Below are 14,527 nucleotides of genomic sequence, written 5' to 3' on the forward strand. Positions count from 1 at the left end.
AAATGTAACCTTCCTAAAATCTTATTCGGATTAAATAAAGTAATAGGAATCATATCAAGGTTTGCATACATAAAAAGAACGTCCAAATTTGACCTCGGACGAGGAAGTTATGAATTTTTGAAGAAATTCCTTAATCACGTCATTTTAATAAATAAATAATAAAAATGATTTCGGAATTTGCCAGCGGAATCTAAACGAAAGTTGTAGATCATGGTCTCACCTTCGCGTGGATATAAAGAACGTCAAAAACGGAGTTCGTATGAGAGAGATATGAATTTTTGAAGTTTATTTAAAATAAATAAGAATTTAATTATAAATTCCCGGTAATATCCGAAGAGGAGTCATCGGATTGGACCGAAGTACGCCCTGCGTACCTTCGTACGCCCCGCGTACTGAGATCGAGGGTCTCGGATCGTCCACGTCGCACTATCCGAAGAGTTCTAAACCGTCCGACCCGTCCGAAGCTCCGACCCGTCCGACCCGCTGTCCCGTCCGACCCGCCGTCCCATCCGACCCGCGTACCCAGCAACCCGTCCCATCCGAACCGAGGCAGTCGAGGCTTCGGTCATGCATGACGTACGCGTACGCGCTGCGTACGAGCGTACGCCCCGCGTTCGGAGGCGGTTCAGCCTTCCTATAAATAGGATGCGAGGCTTTCCGAAAATGTTGCTCATTTCTCTCCTCTCTCTCACAACTTTGTCTCGTTTTCCGTGCCCGTTATAACCCGAAGCTCTGGTCTTTTTGCTCAAGTCCCGAGGGTCGATTTTACTCCCGAGATTCCCGAGAATCCCGAGAAAAACCCTTTTCTGAGACGAGACTCTGCCCGGTTTTCCATCTCGCTTTCTTCAATCAATCAAGTGAGTTTCATACCCCTTAATCAACCTGTTAAATATTCTAAATGCTTTTATATGCTTTCAAAAGGGGGGGGGGATACAAGTTAAATACTTATAGTTATTGTTTCAACCACACGTGCTTGTACTAATCACATGTGATTAATAACTAGGGAAATCAGTGGTTTTATCACTATTCAAACTATCTATCAAACTGTTTTACTTCTAAATGTTTTCCAAACCCATTTACTTTTCGAATTTACACTGCAACTGTGATTTAAGCAAATGTTCCTTATACTCAAACTGTTTTAATCAAATCTACACCTTCAAATGGTTTTATAGATTGACATCAAGTCAATCTTTCGTTAAAAATAATACTTATGTTTCAAATGCCTTATAAATACTTATTTATGCTTTTATATTACAAATTGCATGCCCATATATGTATAGACGTATAAATAATGTTTAAAGGGCTTAGGAAGGCTATCCACCTTGTTTCCTTTTCCTCGATTTGGATGTGGTCTGATAGGATTTCGGGTGACCATCCGAAGGTCGTTTCCATATTAATTATATATCAAATATACATATATAGACATAAAAGTACTTCCATAATCATACGTACTAAACACACTGTTAACAAGTTACCATCGGGGTAACACAGAATCACACTATTACAACTGCTAGATCAATGAGTCAGTTCATTCATGAGTCTATAATAGGAAGAGAATATATACAACTATACTACGAGAACATATACAACTATACTAGAACAAGAAACATTTCATCACACATGCAAGAATACGATAACAAATGTGATCCACTGTATCGGAGCATGCCTTAAATGTCATGGCCCGAGTTGTAGCCAGAATTCTCTTGGAGGGAGAGCGTTGAGTTTGCGTATAGATCTATACTGGATTGACTATCCTACACCTTGCTGCTAGCTACAGCCGGACCTGCAGGTCTGCGGGTGCCAAACGTCATTCCGTTATTACGACCGTTCTTTATGTCGTTGTTATCAGTCGATAGTATGGTGCAATTATCACATTATACCTTAATATAAATCCGGTTTAAGGTAGTAGTAATTAGTACAACAGTAGTTCTTATTATACAAAACTACAGTACTACAATGATTTACCCATTACATATTTTGGTGATAATCTCACTTAAGCATTAATGTACACACTATATTTTATCAAATGATAATTATACTTGGGTAATCACACACTTTTACAACAGACGCGTTAGCAAAACAGTTAAGCCTTGGTAGAAGGTTACTTTTATAGAAAATATAGGATTTTCTGAGGGATTCAAACTTTTGCAAATACTTTTAAACATTTATTTACATTTTTACAAACTTATACATTGGGACAAGTTCAAACGTTTTTGACAATGATCATTGACACTAAAATACTTATGAACTCACCAGCTTAATGCTGATAAACTCTTTCAAAATAACTTGTATTCTCAGGTCATCAGTAGACAGGTACCGATGCCAGCTTTTGAGATGATGGAGCGTACTCAAGACTCATCATTTTATTATTTTGATTTACGTTATATTTTTGGTGTCTAAAACTGTACAGAACACGCATGTATTAAATTTATATATTTAATGCAATGGATGATGTTGTTTGCCTATTTACATTTACTGTGTTGTGATTACCTTACATGACGTCCTCCGCCCCAGAACGTTTCCGCCGTTCTTGGTTTTGGGGTGTGACATCTCATCCTTGGCTTCCCCTAGGGTAATCACCGAACCACTCTCCTCTATCAGCTGCATAAGAAGTCCCTACTACATCCCCTAAGTAGCTCGCAAATACCATTACATATCACTAAGACTAGATAATTCTTCAAATGAGAGGTCCTACCCTACAACGGTTGGACTCAAACAAGAGCTGCAACATAGAGATAAACCTAACCTTTTGAAATTATTTAGTCCTTGCAATATGTAACTTAACATATTCATTTACTAGTTAGTTAAAGATAACTAGAACTCCTAAAAGCACAAAGCAGGCAGCATTCGAGCATTGAGTAAACATAATAAAGCATATTCTACTCAGGCTATCATATCACTGACTAATAAGTAATAACATGTAGTTCATAAAGTAGATACACATATAGCAGGCACATAAGGCATCCTTTCTAGATCCCTAGCCCTAATCTAGCATGCAGTTCTCATAAACATGTCATAACATAAACTTGTATGGGTAATTTGGGAGTACTTACCTGAGCTTAGCTGATTGCATGCACCACACCCTTTTTCTCCTTTCAAAATCCTTTTCGTAAAAATGGTTTTTCTGCTTTTTTTTAAAAAAAAATTATACCAAGTCCTCAGTTTGAATTCAGACACACCCAAGAGTTTTCCCGAATCCCTCAAACTGTAAGGTCCTAAAAATGGATCTTTACCAATGATCAAGCAATCACACAATCAAATAGAACAAGAAACAAGGTAGAAATAGAATTGAAACAAGCTTTCACATGCTTATATTGCATAAAACGTCCAGTACAACTTCGTCTCTATGACCGTGAACTCTTGTGGCATCTACAACCATTAATAACCTAAACAACCCCTATATATAGTGGACTTGGGCCGGACATTGGGTTTACAGCCGTAAACAGGCTTACGGCTGTAAACTCACTACAAGGCCGTAAACTTACAAAAAACCTACCAAAACCTGATAAAGACTCAAAAGAAATTATTACAATGTAAGCCTACACCAAACCACTAACAAGACCCTTCAATCTCCCCCTTGGTTTGGTGCTAGCTTGAGCTCAGTCTTTGTCGACCACCAGCACATCTGACTTCCCCATTGCTCCGTTCCACATCCGTTTGTTAATGATTTCCACAACCATAGTTGTAAACTCTTTGGCAGCTGGCTCAAAGATGGCGTCTGCAACTTTCATCTGATGATGGCTCAGCTGATGTATATCCCACTTTCCAAACTGAAGCAGGTCTCTTTTGTCGTACAAGCGAATGCATCCCTTCTCAAGCTTGATGACAGCAAATGCAGTGGTTTCATCAAACACCCAGTACAACATAGTCCGTAGAGATCCATCTGGATGATCCTAAAGGATAGGAATTTGCTTCACTTGTTTGGTAGCTAGCCACATCACAGATCGAAGAGGTTGATTGGTTTTAGGATCAATTACACTTGGGTATACCTTAATAATTGACTTTCTAGTCTTCATTAAAGGAAAACCCTTGATTACTTGATCTTCCAAGAAAAGCTTGAACTGTGTAGCCTTGGGATTTTGAGAGGGATTGGCAAAAGAGGCCTTTGACAACTCTGAAAGATCAACCCTGCTCCAGGAGTTGAAGTCATGAGCATCTTTATATAATTCAGTGTTGCCACTCTTCCGTTTCACGATCCACATGTTCAGAGTGTCGTGAAATCCCCATGAAATGATTCCTGACCTATCACCATATATATATATATATATATATATATATATATATATATATATATATATATATATATATATATAAAACGATTCCCTTCAAGATCTGTAAAGGTGATGGTGGGGTGGGCTGATCCGCAGGAGCATTCTAATCTGAGCTCCTTTTAAAAAAGTATTGACCTTTCTCATCAGATTTGGCCAGTTTGGCACGTTTTAAGGTCACAAAACTTGGAGCTTAAGTTGGCTGTTCTTCAAATCTATCAACAACACGTGATGTTTGAGCAGATGTCACAATGGGATGAGCTTGGATGTGCAGATTGATCCTTGACTCAATAGCGGATGTCTTGAACTTGTCACCAAGTTCCTCTTCTAAATTTTTCTTCAAATCAAAGTAACTTGAAGTGAGGAGATTAAAGTTCTCTTGTAAGTCATAAATCTGCTTGGTCTTCAAAGCTTTATCCTCTTCAAGATCAAAAACTTGAATCTTCAGCTTTACATTCTCGCTCAAAAGATCATTAACTTGGATATTGAGCTCTATGTTCTTTTGCTCAAGCACATTTACTCTCTTCTGAAGCTCATCAATGACTAAATCATCTTCTCCTGAACAACCTTCTCTAAAAGAAATTCCTTTAGCTTTGGGAGAAGGCATTGAGCTTTGTTCCTGAGCTAGATGCATGGCGAGCCGTACAAAGGCATCATCAAGATCTGGCCTATGAGGAGAAAATCTCGGTTGAGCAGAAGAGCCACCAACCTCAAAGGTGGTTCTAGGACCCTCACTAAAAGGTTCTAATGAGACGATGTCAAGGGTAGCTGTTGGTGTAATTGGTAGGCCTTGATATAAATCAGAATCCAGAAGTCCATGTCTAGGAACACGTTTTCTTCTCTTTGAAGGAGATTGTGAGGTCTGGATTGTTGCATCATCACTCTTAAGTGGTTTAGCGGTAGGTGAAACAACATAAATGGGAGGAATCCCTGACACTGTCACCACGGGAGTTTTCGTATCTACCACTTGATCGGTAGTAATAGGTGTTGACTCGAGAACGTCATCGGAGTCCTTTATCTCCGTTGTTGGATGAGCAATATCATTTATATTGTCAAGTAGCGTGTTGAGATTGACATTTGACAAAAAATCTTCATTGCTTCCAAAGTTTGTCAGAATTTCATCCTTATCAAAGCCCATAAGATCAAGATCTTCATACAGATCAGTCTCAGTCATACTCTTAGAAAACCCTTCATTATAGTCACTTTGAACTTGGACTGATTGCAGATCATGCTCCTCAGCTACAGAAACATTTAGAGCAACTGTCTCTTATCTTTCTTGGTCTGACACAGTAATCACATCCTCTTCTGAAATCACTTTTTCTAAGGAAGTATGCTCAGAGGATACTTTGTCAGAAGATCCATGAGACTCAGATGCCTCACTTGGCTCAACAAATCTTCCGAACTTTACAAGCGGATACAGTAATTGGAAGACGACCTTTCCCTTGCGATTTCGCTTGATCAGCCCAACAGTGTGAGGACCTAAGGACTTCATGTCAATAGTTTCTCCCTCCTTGATCATCTTGGGAAATTGACTGTTGATGAATAGTTGAATGAAGCTGGGATACATCAAGAAAGTATCCCGGGTTATAGCGTTGATGTTGACCACAAACTCGTCTAGGATAAACCTCGAAAACTTGAAGTCTATCCCTGCAGCAAGAGAAACGATGGCTCCAGTGTTTCTCAGTGAGATTTCATCCGCACCAGACCTCCTGCCAGAGATGCAGCTCACGAACACATGAGCAAGGACTCTCCAGTATTCTGGTAGGAGCTTCTTCACTGTGGGAGGAGAGTTTCCATCATATCCCATCTTCTTGAGAATCTTCTGAGCGTCCTCAATCCCGATCTCAGTGGGAAAACTAGGTAAATCATTGATCAGCAACGTTTCTCTAATGAATTGCTCAGTGATCACAACCTTGCATCCCTTAACAATTACATCCACAGTGACTGCTCCATCGTCATCTCTTTTCATCTTAGTACTCTGCCAGAAATCCCTTATGATGTTCTGATAGACCACAATATTCATGGTGATAGCAGAGGCTAGGCAGCATTCTCTCAGTCCGTGACCTGAATTCTCCATGTGCAACTGGAGGATCTGCCAGTACAATCGCCAAGTTGTGCATGTCTGCGAATTTTAAGCTTGCCATTTGATCTGCACTAAAACAGGCCAAGTAAGAAAATAAAGATATTTGAGCAAATAATATTTCATTCGATTTAAATTTAGCCCCAAAAAAATTAATTATTTTGTCCAAACTTGAGTTCACGGTCAACCAGGAGTTTACGGTCAACCTGGAGTTTACGCCCGTAAACCCGTGGCCGTAAGCTCTTGGCCGCAAATGGAATTTACGGCCATAAGCTCATTGGCCATAAGCTCCGACAGACCAATTTTCGTTGATTTTAGGCCCAAAACTCAACGATTTCGTGAAACAAATACATATCCATGGTCGGAATCTTACTACCTTTGAGACGAACTGAGCAATTTCACAGAAAAAACGAAAAAAATTTCGAAGATGAGATAGAAAGAAAGAGCATTTGCGGCCAGAAGCTGAAAAGTGAAGAATAAATGGGTTTCCGGCTGTAAATTCTCTTTTATACCCTTGACAATTTTACCTGCTGTCCACACAGTGTAAGGCACAATCTAAATTTCAAATATTTTTCAAAAATAAAACTTTTGAGGATTTAAAAATTAAAACTAACATTAAAATTAAAAAAAAATTTCTAAAATTTAAAATTTTCAAGACTTTGACAATTATAAAATTATAAATTAAAATAAAAAAAATATAAATAAAAATAAAAAATAAAATAATTTCTAAAATTTAAAATTTAAAATTTTGATAATTACAAAATAAAATTAAAATGAAATAAAAATAAAAATAAAATAAACTAAACTTATCTGAACAAACACTGAATACAATTTTGTGACTTAGGGATCAAAGTTGTTAGACAGCCTTAGTCTACTTGTCGGTACCTTTACCTTCGTGTCTATGTCTGATCGATCGCCGGTATTGTGGTCCACTTAAACACGAAAAATTATGAAAAAATTTGGACAAGCTAATAAAGACAAGACCCTTTTAATTCAATATTCTTAAATAAAATTCCTAGGGACCATTTATCTGACGACGACCAGGAATATTGTTGTTCACCTAAATTGAGCAGCGAGATCTACAGACAATCAGTAAGTGTTCAATTTTAATTTTACTAGAACATGTTTCCCGCTTCCTGATATGCTCCAGTAATTAAGGATTTCCAGAATACTCCTTACATCGGGTGAGCAGACAATTATTAACAGAGAATATATATTTAGAATGCATATGCTATACACCCAGGTCGGATCTCTTCTAATCATGCAGAGGATAAAACATATGACTAACTGAAGTTTTATAGGGATTGAGAAAAAGAATGATGCATCTACTGTGTACCAGGTCGGATTGTAAGTCACGCAAAGGAGACAGTATATGGCTAACAAATAGAAAGAATTGCATAGAGAGAAGATGCAGAGAGATAGAATTGCATATGTTACAGCCAGGTCGGATCTCTCGATGACGCAGAGGAGGCAATATGTGACTAACAGACAAAAAGAAAGAAAACAACCTTCTAGAGACCTAATTTATGGGAATTAAGGACAAAATCCGCATATCAAGGAAAAATTAATCCACAGTTCTAGATACAGGTTCTTTTAATGTGACCAGTAGATTCCCATGTATATCTCCCTACTCAACCTATCTGAGCGTTGTATTGTCAGGCTAAACGGATCTAACTAGTTCAAGATTTGTCAAGTCATTGAATTCTTTAAGTTCAAATCTTCCTAGTCAATTCCATTTAGAATCTTTCGTTCCTACCAGCGCATCGAACATAGAGCGTAGACAATTTAATTTTGGTACGTTACGTAGATTCAGATTGATTGTTATCACTTGATAATATCACTTCCCAACACATCTCCTACAAGCAAGACTATCAGCAACATATTTTTGATTTTCTGATTTTTTTATTGTTTTTGGATTTTTTTTGAAAATTTCCAATTCTTTTGTTTGGTTATTGTTTATTTCTCCCCCTAAATTTGTGCATGGGTGAGAATGAAATTACTAAAATGCGCAAATTTAAACTAATCTAACCAAAAATAAAATAGAAGATAAGAATTAAGAAAAAAAAAGTTAAAATAAGTAAAAAAAATAAAAATAAAAATTAATCCTCAAAACGAATCATTTTCAAAAATCCCACAAGCACATCGAATCGAGCTTTGTTAAAAGGCTTGATGAATAGATCCGCCACATTATTAGCAGTGGGAACCTGTTCCAGCCGGATGAGTGAACGTTCATAACAGTCTCTGATAAAATGAATTTTGATATCAATGTGCTTGGTTTTGGAATGTTGGACAAGATTTTTAGCAATTTGAATCGCAACCTCATTATCACAGTAAATAGGGGTTTCTAGATAATTCAAACCGTAATCCAACAACTGATGTTGGATCCAGATAACTTGAGAGCAATAAGCAAATGCAGCAATGTATTCCGCTTCAACTGTTTTAGTTGAGACGGTGTCTTACTTCTTGCACTGCCACGACACCAGCCTATCTCCAAGATATTGACACCCTCCTGAAGTAGATTTCCTATCAAGCTCATAGCCTCTATAATTACTGTCAGCAAAAGCATATAAATCAAATTCGGAATTTTTTGGATACCAAAGACCCAATTTTGGGCTGCCTTTGATATACCGAAAAATTCTTTTGACAGCAATAAGATGTGAAAATTTAGGATTAGCATGATAACGTGCGCATTGACAAACTTCAAACATGATGTCTGGATGGCTTGCAGTAAGATACATCAACGATCCGATCATCGATATGTAGTGTGTCTGATCTACGGATTCGCCATCAGTATCTGGAGTCAGCAGAGGTCTTTCGGCCATCGTCGTCAATGTAGGGTTTGCGTCTTGTAACCCAGATTTCTCAAGAATATCCTCCACATACTTGGCTTGATGTAGTAGAATTCCGGTTGAAATTTTTTTGAGCTGAAGCCCCAGAAACATGGTCATCTCTCCCAACGAACTCATCTCAAACCTCTTTTTCATAATGCCTTAGAACTCTTTGCATAGCTGCAGACTGGTAGACGTGAAGATAATGTCATCAACATAGATCTGGACTAGAATCTGATCATTACCAACATGCTTAATGAATAAATTTTGATCGATACTGCCACGAGAGTATCCATGCTCGAGCAAGTGCTTTCTAATGGTCACATACTACGCTCGAGGAGCTTGATGTAACCCATACAATGCCTTGTCCAACTTGTAGACATGATTAGGAAACTTTGAGTTAACAAAGCTAGGGGCTGATCAATGTAGATTTCTTCCTTCACAATGCCATAAAAGAAGGCTGTCTTGACGTCCATTTGATAAACCATGAAGTTCATGTAGGAAGCATATGCAAGGAAGATACGAATAGCCTCCAAGCGAGCTACTGGAGCATAAACCTAAGTATAATCAAGACCCTCGACTTGTCGAAACCCGCAAACTAGCAATCTTGCTTTATTTCGCACTATAACTCCAGAATCATCCTGCTTGTTTTGATAGACCCAGCGTGTGTCAAGAGACTTTTTCCCTTTGGTAACTCAACAAATTTCCAAACCCCGAGTTTTTCGAATTGATTTAGCTCTTCATGCATAGCATCTACCCAACTGGGTTCATTCAGAGCCATTTCAACATTCTTGGGCTCTATTTGAGAGATAAAGAAAGAATAGATACATGTATTGACATCTCCACTCTGACTTCTGGTTTTAAATCCATCGTCCAGCTGACCAATGATGTTCTCGATCGGATGATCGCGTTGAATTCTTGAAGGTAACTCCTGCATGATATCATTAAGTGAGACGGGAAGATTGTGAATATTGACACCTCCATCATTTGCTGATTGTTCCACACTAGATAACTATGCTACAAACTCATTAGAAATGTCTTCAGGAAAGAGTAGTTCCATAAAAGTTGAAGTGGTAGCGGAAGCATCTCTAGACATGAACTCTTTTTCAACAGGAGTAAGAGGTGTAGCATCAGCATCAGGTGTATCATTCTGAACTGGAGATTTTGGACTATCAGGTGGTACAGATGACTCCCCCTCAGGTGAAGTAGAGGACTCCCCCTCAGATGGTGAAGTAGAGAACTCCCCCTCTTCGTCTTCGTCTTCAGAAACATTCTTCGAACTAGAGGAAGACCCAGATGAACTATCCGAAAACACATTTATAGACTTGAAAAGCGATTTGTAATCAAATAACCAATCTGGACCCACTTGAGCATCCGTTTCATTCTCCTCCAACCAACACACATCATAGGATTCCACAATTTCCTTCGTCTTCTTATTGTAGACCCTATATGCGGTGTGTGCAACATACCTTACGAAGTAACAATCATCGACTTTGGCATTAAACTTTGGGTTGGACTCTAGGTGAAGAAGAGTGAAGCGCAGCCAAATACACGAAAATGATTGACTGATGGCTTGTGACCATATAGAATCTCATATGGTGTCTTCATCTGAGCTTTGTTGATCAACACACGATTCTGAACGTAGCAAGCAATGTTAATTGCCTCGGCCCAAAAGAAAACCGGTAACTTGGAGTCACACATCATCGTCCTTGCAGCGTCTTTTAAAGTTCTATTTTTCCTTTCAGCAACACCATTTTCTTGAGGTGTGTGAGCGGAGCTGTATTGACGCATAATCCCTTTTTCTGCGCAAAAATGATCTAGAATAGAATTCTTGAACTCTATTCCATTGTCGGTACGAAGCGCCTTCACCTGATTATTGGTTTGGTTCTCAATCAACACAATGAACTTATTTATCAGATCTGCAACCTCGACTTTGTTGGATAAGAAGAAAACACACGTAAAACGAGAGAAATCTTCAATCACAACCAGACAGTACGAACTTCTATTGATGCTTAGGACGTTGACTGGACCGAACAAGTCCATATGTAATAATTGGAGCACCTGACTGATTGAGTTAACCTATTTTGGCAGGTGTGGTTTTCTATGATGTTTACCCTGGGCACATGACACACACTTCTCAAAAGTTATAAAATCTTTGACAGGTAAACCACGGACCATCTCATTCTTTGCAAGGCGATTTAGGTTTTTGGCGTTAGCATGACCAAGTCTTCGGTGCCGCAGCATTGCGTTTTGTTCTGAGACCTTCGAAAAGAGGTAAGTAACTTGCTCAAGAATGTTTCTTTTATATCAATAATGTAAGCATTTCCATCCCGCTTAGATTTGACGTGAATCCACTCTTCCAGGATGACAGTGCCTGGCTTGAGAATCATACACTACTTGTTGGTGAAATGTGTAGAATATCCTTTGTCGCATATCCGAGACACACTCAACAAACTATGTTTTAAATCGAGAGCAAAGTTGACATTCTCGAAACTTAGCACCCTATTTGTAACGGTTCCTCTTTGAGTGATCTTGCCACCTTCTCCACCCGTCAAGGAAACATATCCCCCATTAAAAGATTGAATGTTGTTCAATTGGGAGATGTCTCCTGCCATATGCCCGAAGCAGCTGCTGTCGACGAACCATGGTCTGACGACATTCCTTCACAACTGTCCCTGCAAAATGTGCGGGATCATTCAGATTTGGGAACCCATGTCATCACTTTCCCGAGTTAACCCTTCACTTTTTCAGATTTATCATTATTTACTAACTTTTCAGAGGATGCTGATAGTGGATTGGAATTTATTTTGGGCATCCATTGGTAATTAGGTTTGCTAACAGTCACCGATGGTTTTGAAATAGGTTTCTTATCAGTTTGCATTGAGCACTTAGGTTTTCTACAAGAAGTGGTTGAAGACCCAGAGCTGCTCCTTGACGAAACCGATCTTGGCGGAGCCGTGTTCGGTTTTGGCAAACTGTTTGGGACTTTGTTATGAAAAACCCTTTTATTATTTTGAAAAACTGCCCTTTTTCTACTACGATCATCCTTCCAATCATCATTCTGAGAACGAGCTCTAGAGGACTTTCTAGTTAAAGACCTTCCTCTAAATTCGTTCTGTCCTCTTTGTGACGTATAATGTACAAACATTCTATTTGGACAATTTCTAGCTATATAACCACCAACACCACAATTAAAACAAATTTGTTTGTTATTATTAAAACCAGTACCACCTTTTTCAGATTTATTTTCCATATCGACACCCTTACTTTTCTCACAAGAGAATGAACAAGAAGCAGGTTGTGAGATAAGTGAGGGTGTAACAGATGGAGTGACTTGTGGAAATGGTGAGTTTTTGTTAGTATCATTACAAACATTAGAATTATCAAACATCTCATCAAACACTTCAAAACAATTCAAACCAGTATCAGCAGGTGCAGAAAAATCAGAAAAAACATTTTCACTTTTAACATCAGAAAAAATAAAGTCCTTATTTAAAACTAAAACTCCAGGTTCAGACTTAGTTTTATTATCAGAAACAGATCCTTCAACTTTGTGCTTTGACTGATTTAGGGATTGATCTGCAGAGGAAGTAGAAACGTTAGTATTTTCAACATTAATAACTCCTCCTGAAACAAAACCAGTTGGCTTGCCATAAACCATGAAAGATTCATTGGCAATCTCCTCATCAGAGACAGGGTGATACTAATAATTGTGATTGAAAGGAGGAGGCACTTTATCATATCCCAAACCCTTTCTCTGGTTTTCTTTAAACTACAGGCAATGATCAATCATGTTGGCAACTACCTCGTTTGATACATCATATTTTTTAAAATCAAAGTTTGCAGTGTCAAATTTATTTTTTAATGTATCAAGCTCAGTAATTAACTCAACATTCCGTCTCTTGATATAATCATAGTTTTCACATTTATTACTGTAGTCTTCCTAAATTCTCCTAAAGTCCTTTATTTTTGTCTCTAATTGGGCCTTTAAGGGTTTTTGTCTTTTTCTAAGTTGATAGCCCTCATATCTAAGATCCTCTACTTCTTTACATAATGATTCTATTTCCTCACGAAGAATTTTAACGTAATCAATACAAGCATGAGAACAAGACGGCAAACTTAACTCATTTTTCTTCGGTTCAAAAGTTGAAGATACCATCAACACAAACTGAAGCTCCATCATCTTTTCTTCAGCTGCAACACTCTCCACGGAAGCTTCATCCTTAACTTAGGCCAAGTGAGCATTTTCAGGTTTTGAAATGTTCAGGGCCTGAATCTGGTCCTCCCAGTCAAATGACTGAGCAACCATAGCCTTCTCACTATTGACCTGATCACCTCCCTGATTGTTTCCCACTGCAACCATTGTTCGGTCAATGTTTAATCTTCTATTCGGCTGCGGGCACTCGCGAGCAAAATGACTCGGCTCGTGACAGTTGAAACAATGCAGTTTCCCTTTGCTAAACCCCATCTTTTTATCAGCGCTCATCCCCCAATTATTCTTCCCTGTCTTCATAGCAAACTGCTTCGTCCTAAACACTGCCATGGAAATTTGCCATGTAATATCCATTTCTTCCACATCTTCTAGATGAATCTGATCCAGATCAGCAAATGACAATTGTGGTGGAAGTTCTTCAGGTATAAGAGCATTGTAGCAGTTAACAAGTCCTATGGAAAGAGCAAGATTTTCATCACTTTCCTTAGAATTTGAGGAAGAAGCCACATTTGAGGAAGGAGCAACTTGAGGAGCAACAAATGATTGGTTCTTAGAAAAAGGCATGGATGATATAGCAGGAATTGAAGTAGTTGATGAAGTAGAAAAGGGTTGAGTCCGAGCTTGTTGAGCAACAAAAGGTTGACCTGGAGAGGGAAAGGTGAGAGATGAAAGAGCATTGTTAGAGGAAATCCCAAGATTTTCAGTTGAATACGAATTCACATGGTTAATCTCTCGCTGTTTATCATCAATATCACAAAACTTGATGATCGCCATTATTTTGGCAAGAGTAAGGCAATTTGGATCCTTGGTCTTCTTAATGACAGCTACATTCATGTCCCATGACTTTGGAAGAGCATTCAGTAGCTTTTTATTTATTTCAGACATGGTCAAGAAGATCCCAACTATACTCATCTCAATGGTGAGAGTTGTGAATCGCTGCAACTGTGCATCCAGGGTTTCTCCGGGAATGTAGTTGACCATGTTAAACCTTTGACGCAGCATATCCTGGCATCTTTCCTTCATGTATTCTTTACCTTCATATACCTCAATCAAGGCTTCCCACAAATCCTTAGCTGAAGTATACTCTCTGAATCCTTGAGCTATATCTAGAGATAAAGCCATGGTTAAAGTGGCCAAA

Source organism: Lactuca sativa, chromosome 4 (genome assembly GCF_002870075.4).
Source record: "Lactuca sativa cultivar Salinas chromosome 4, Lsat_Salinas_v11, whole genome shotgun sequence".
Lineage (NCBI taxonomy): Eukaryota > Viridiplantae > Streptophyta > Magnoliopsida > Asterales > Asteraceae > Lactuca > Lactuca sativa.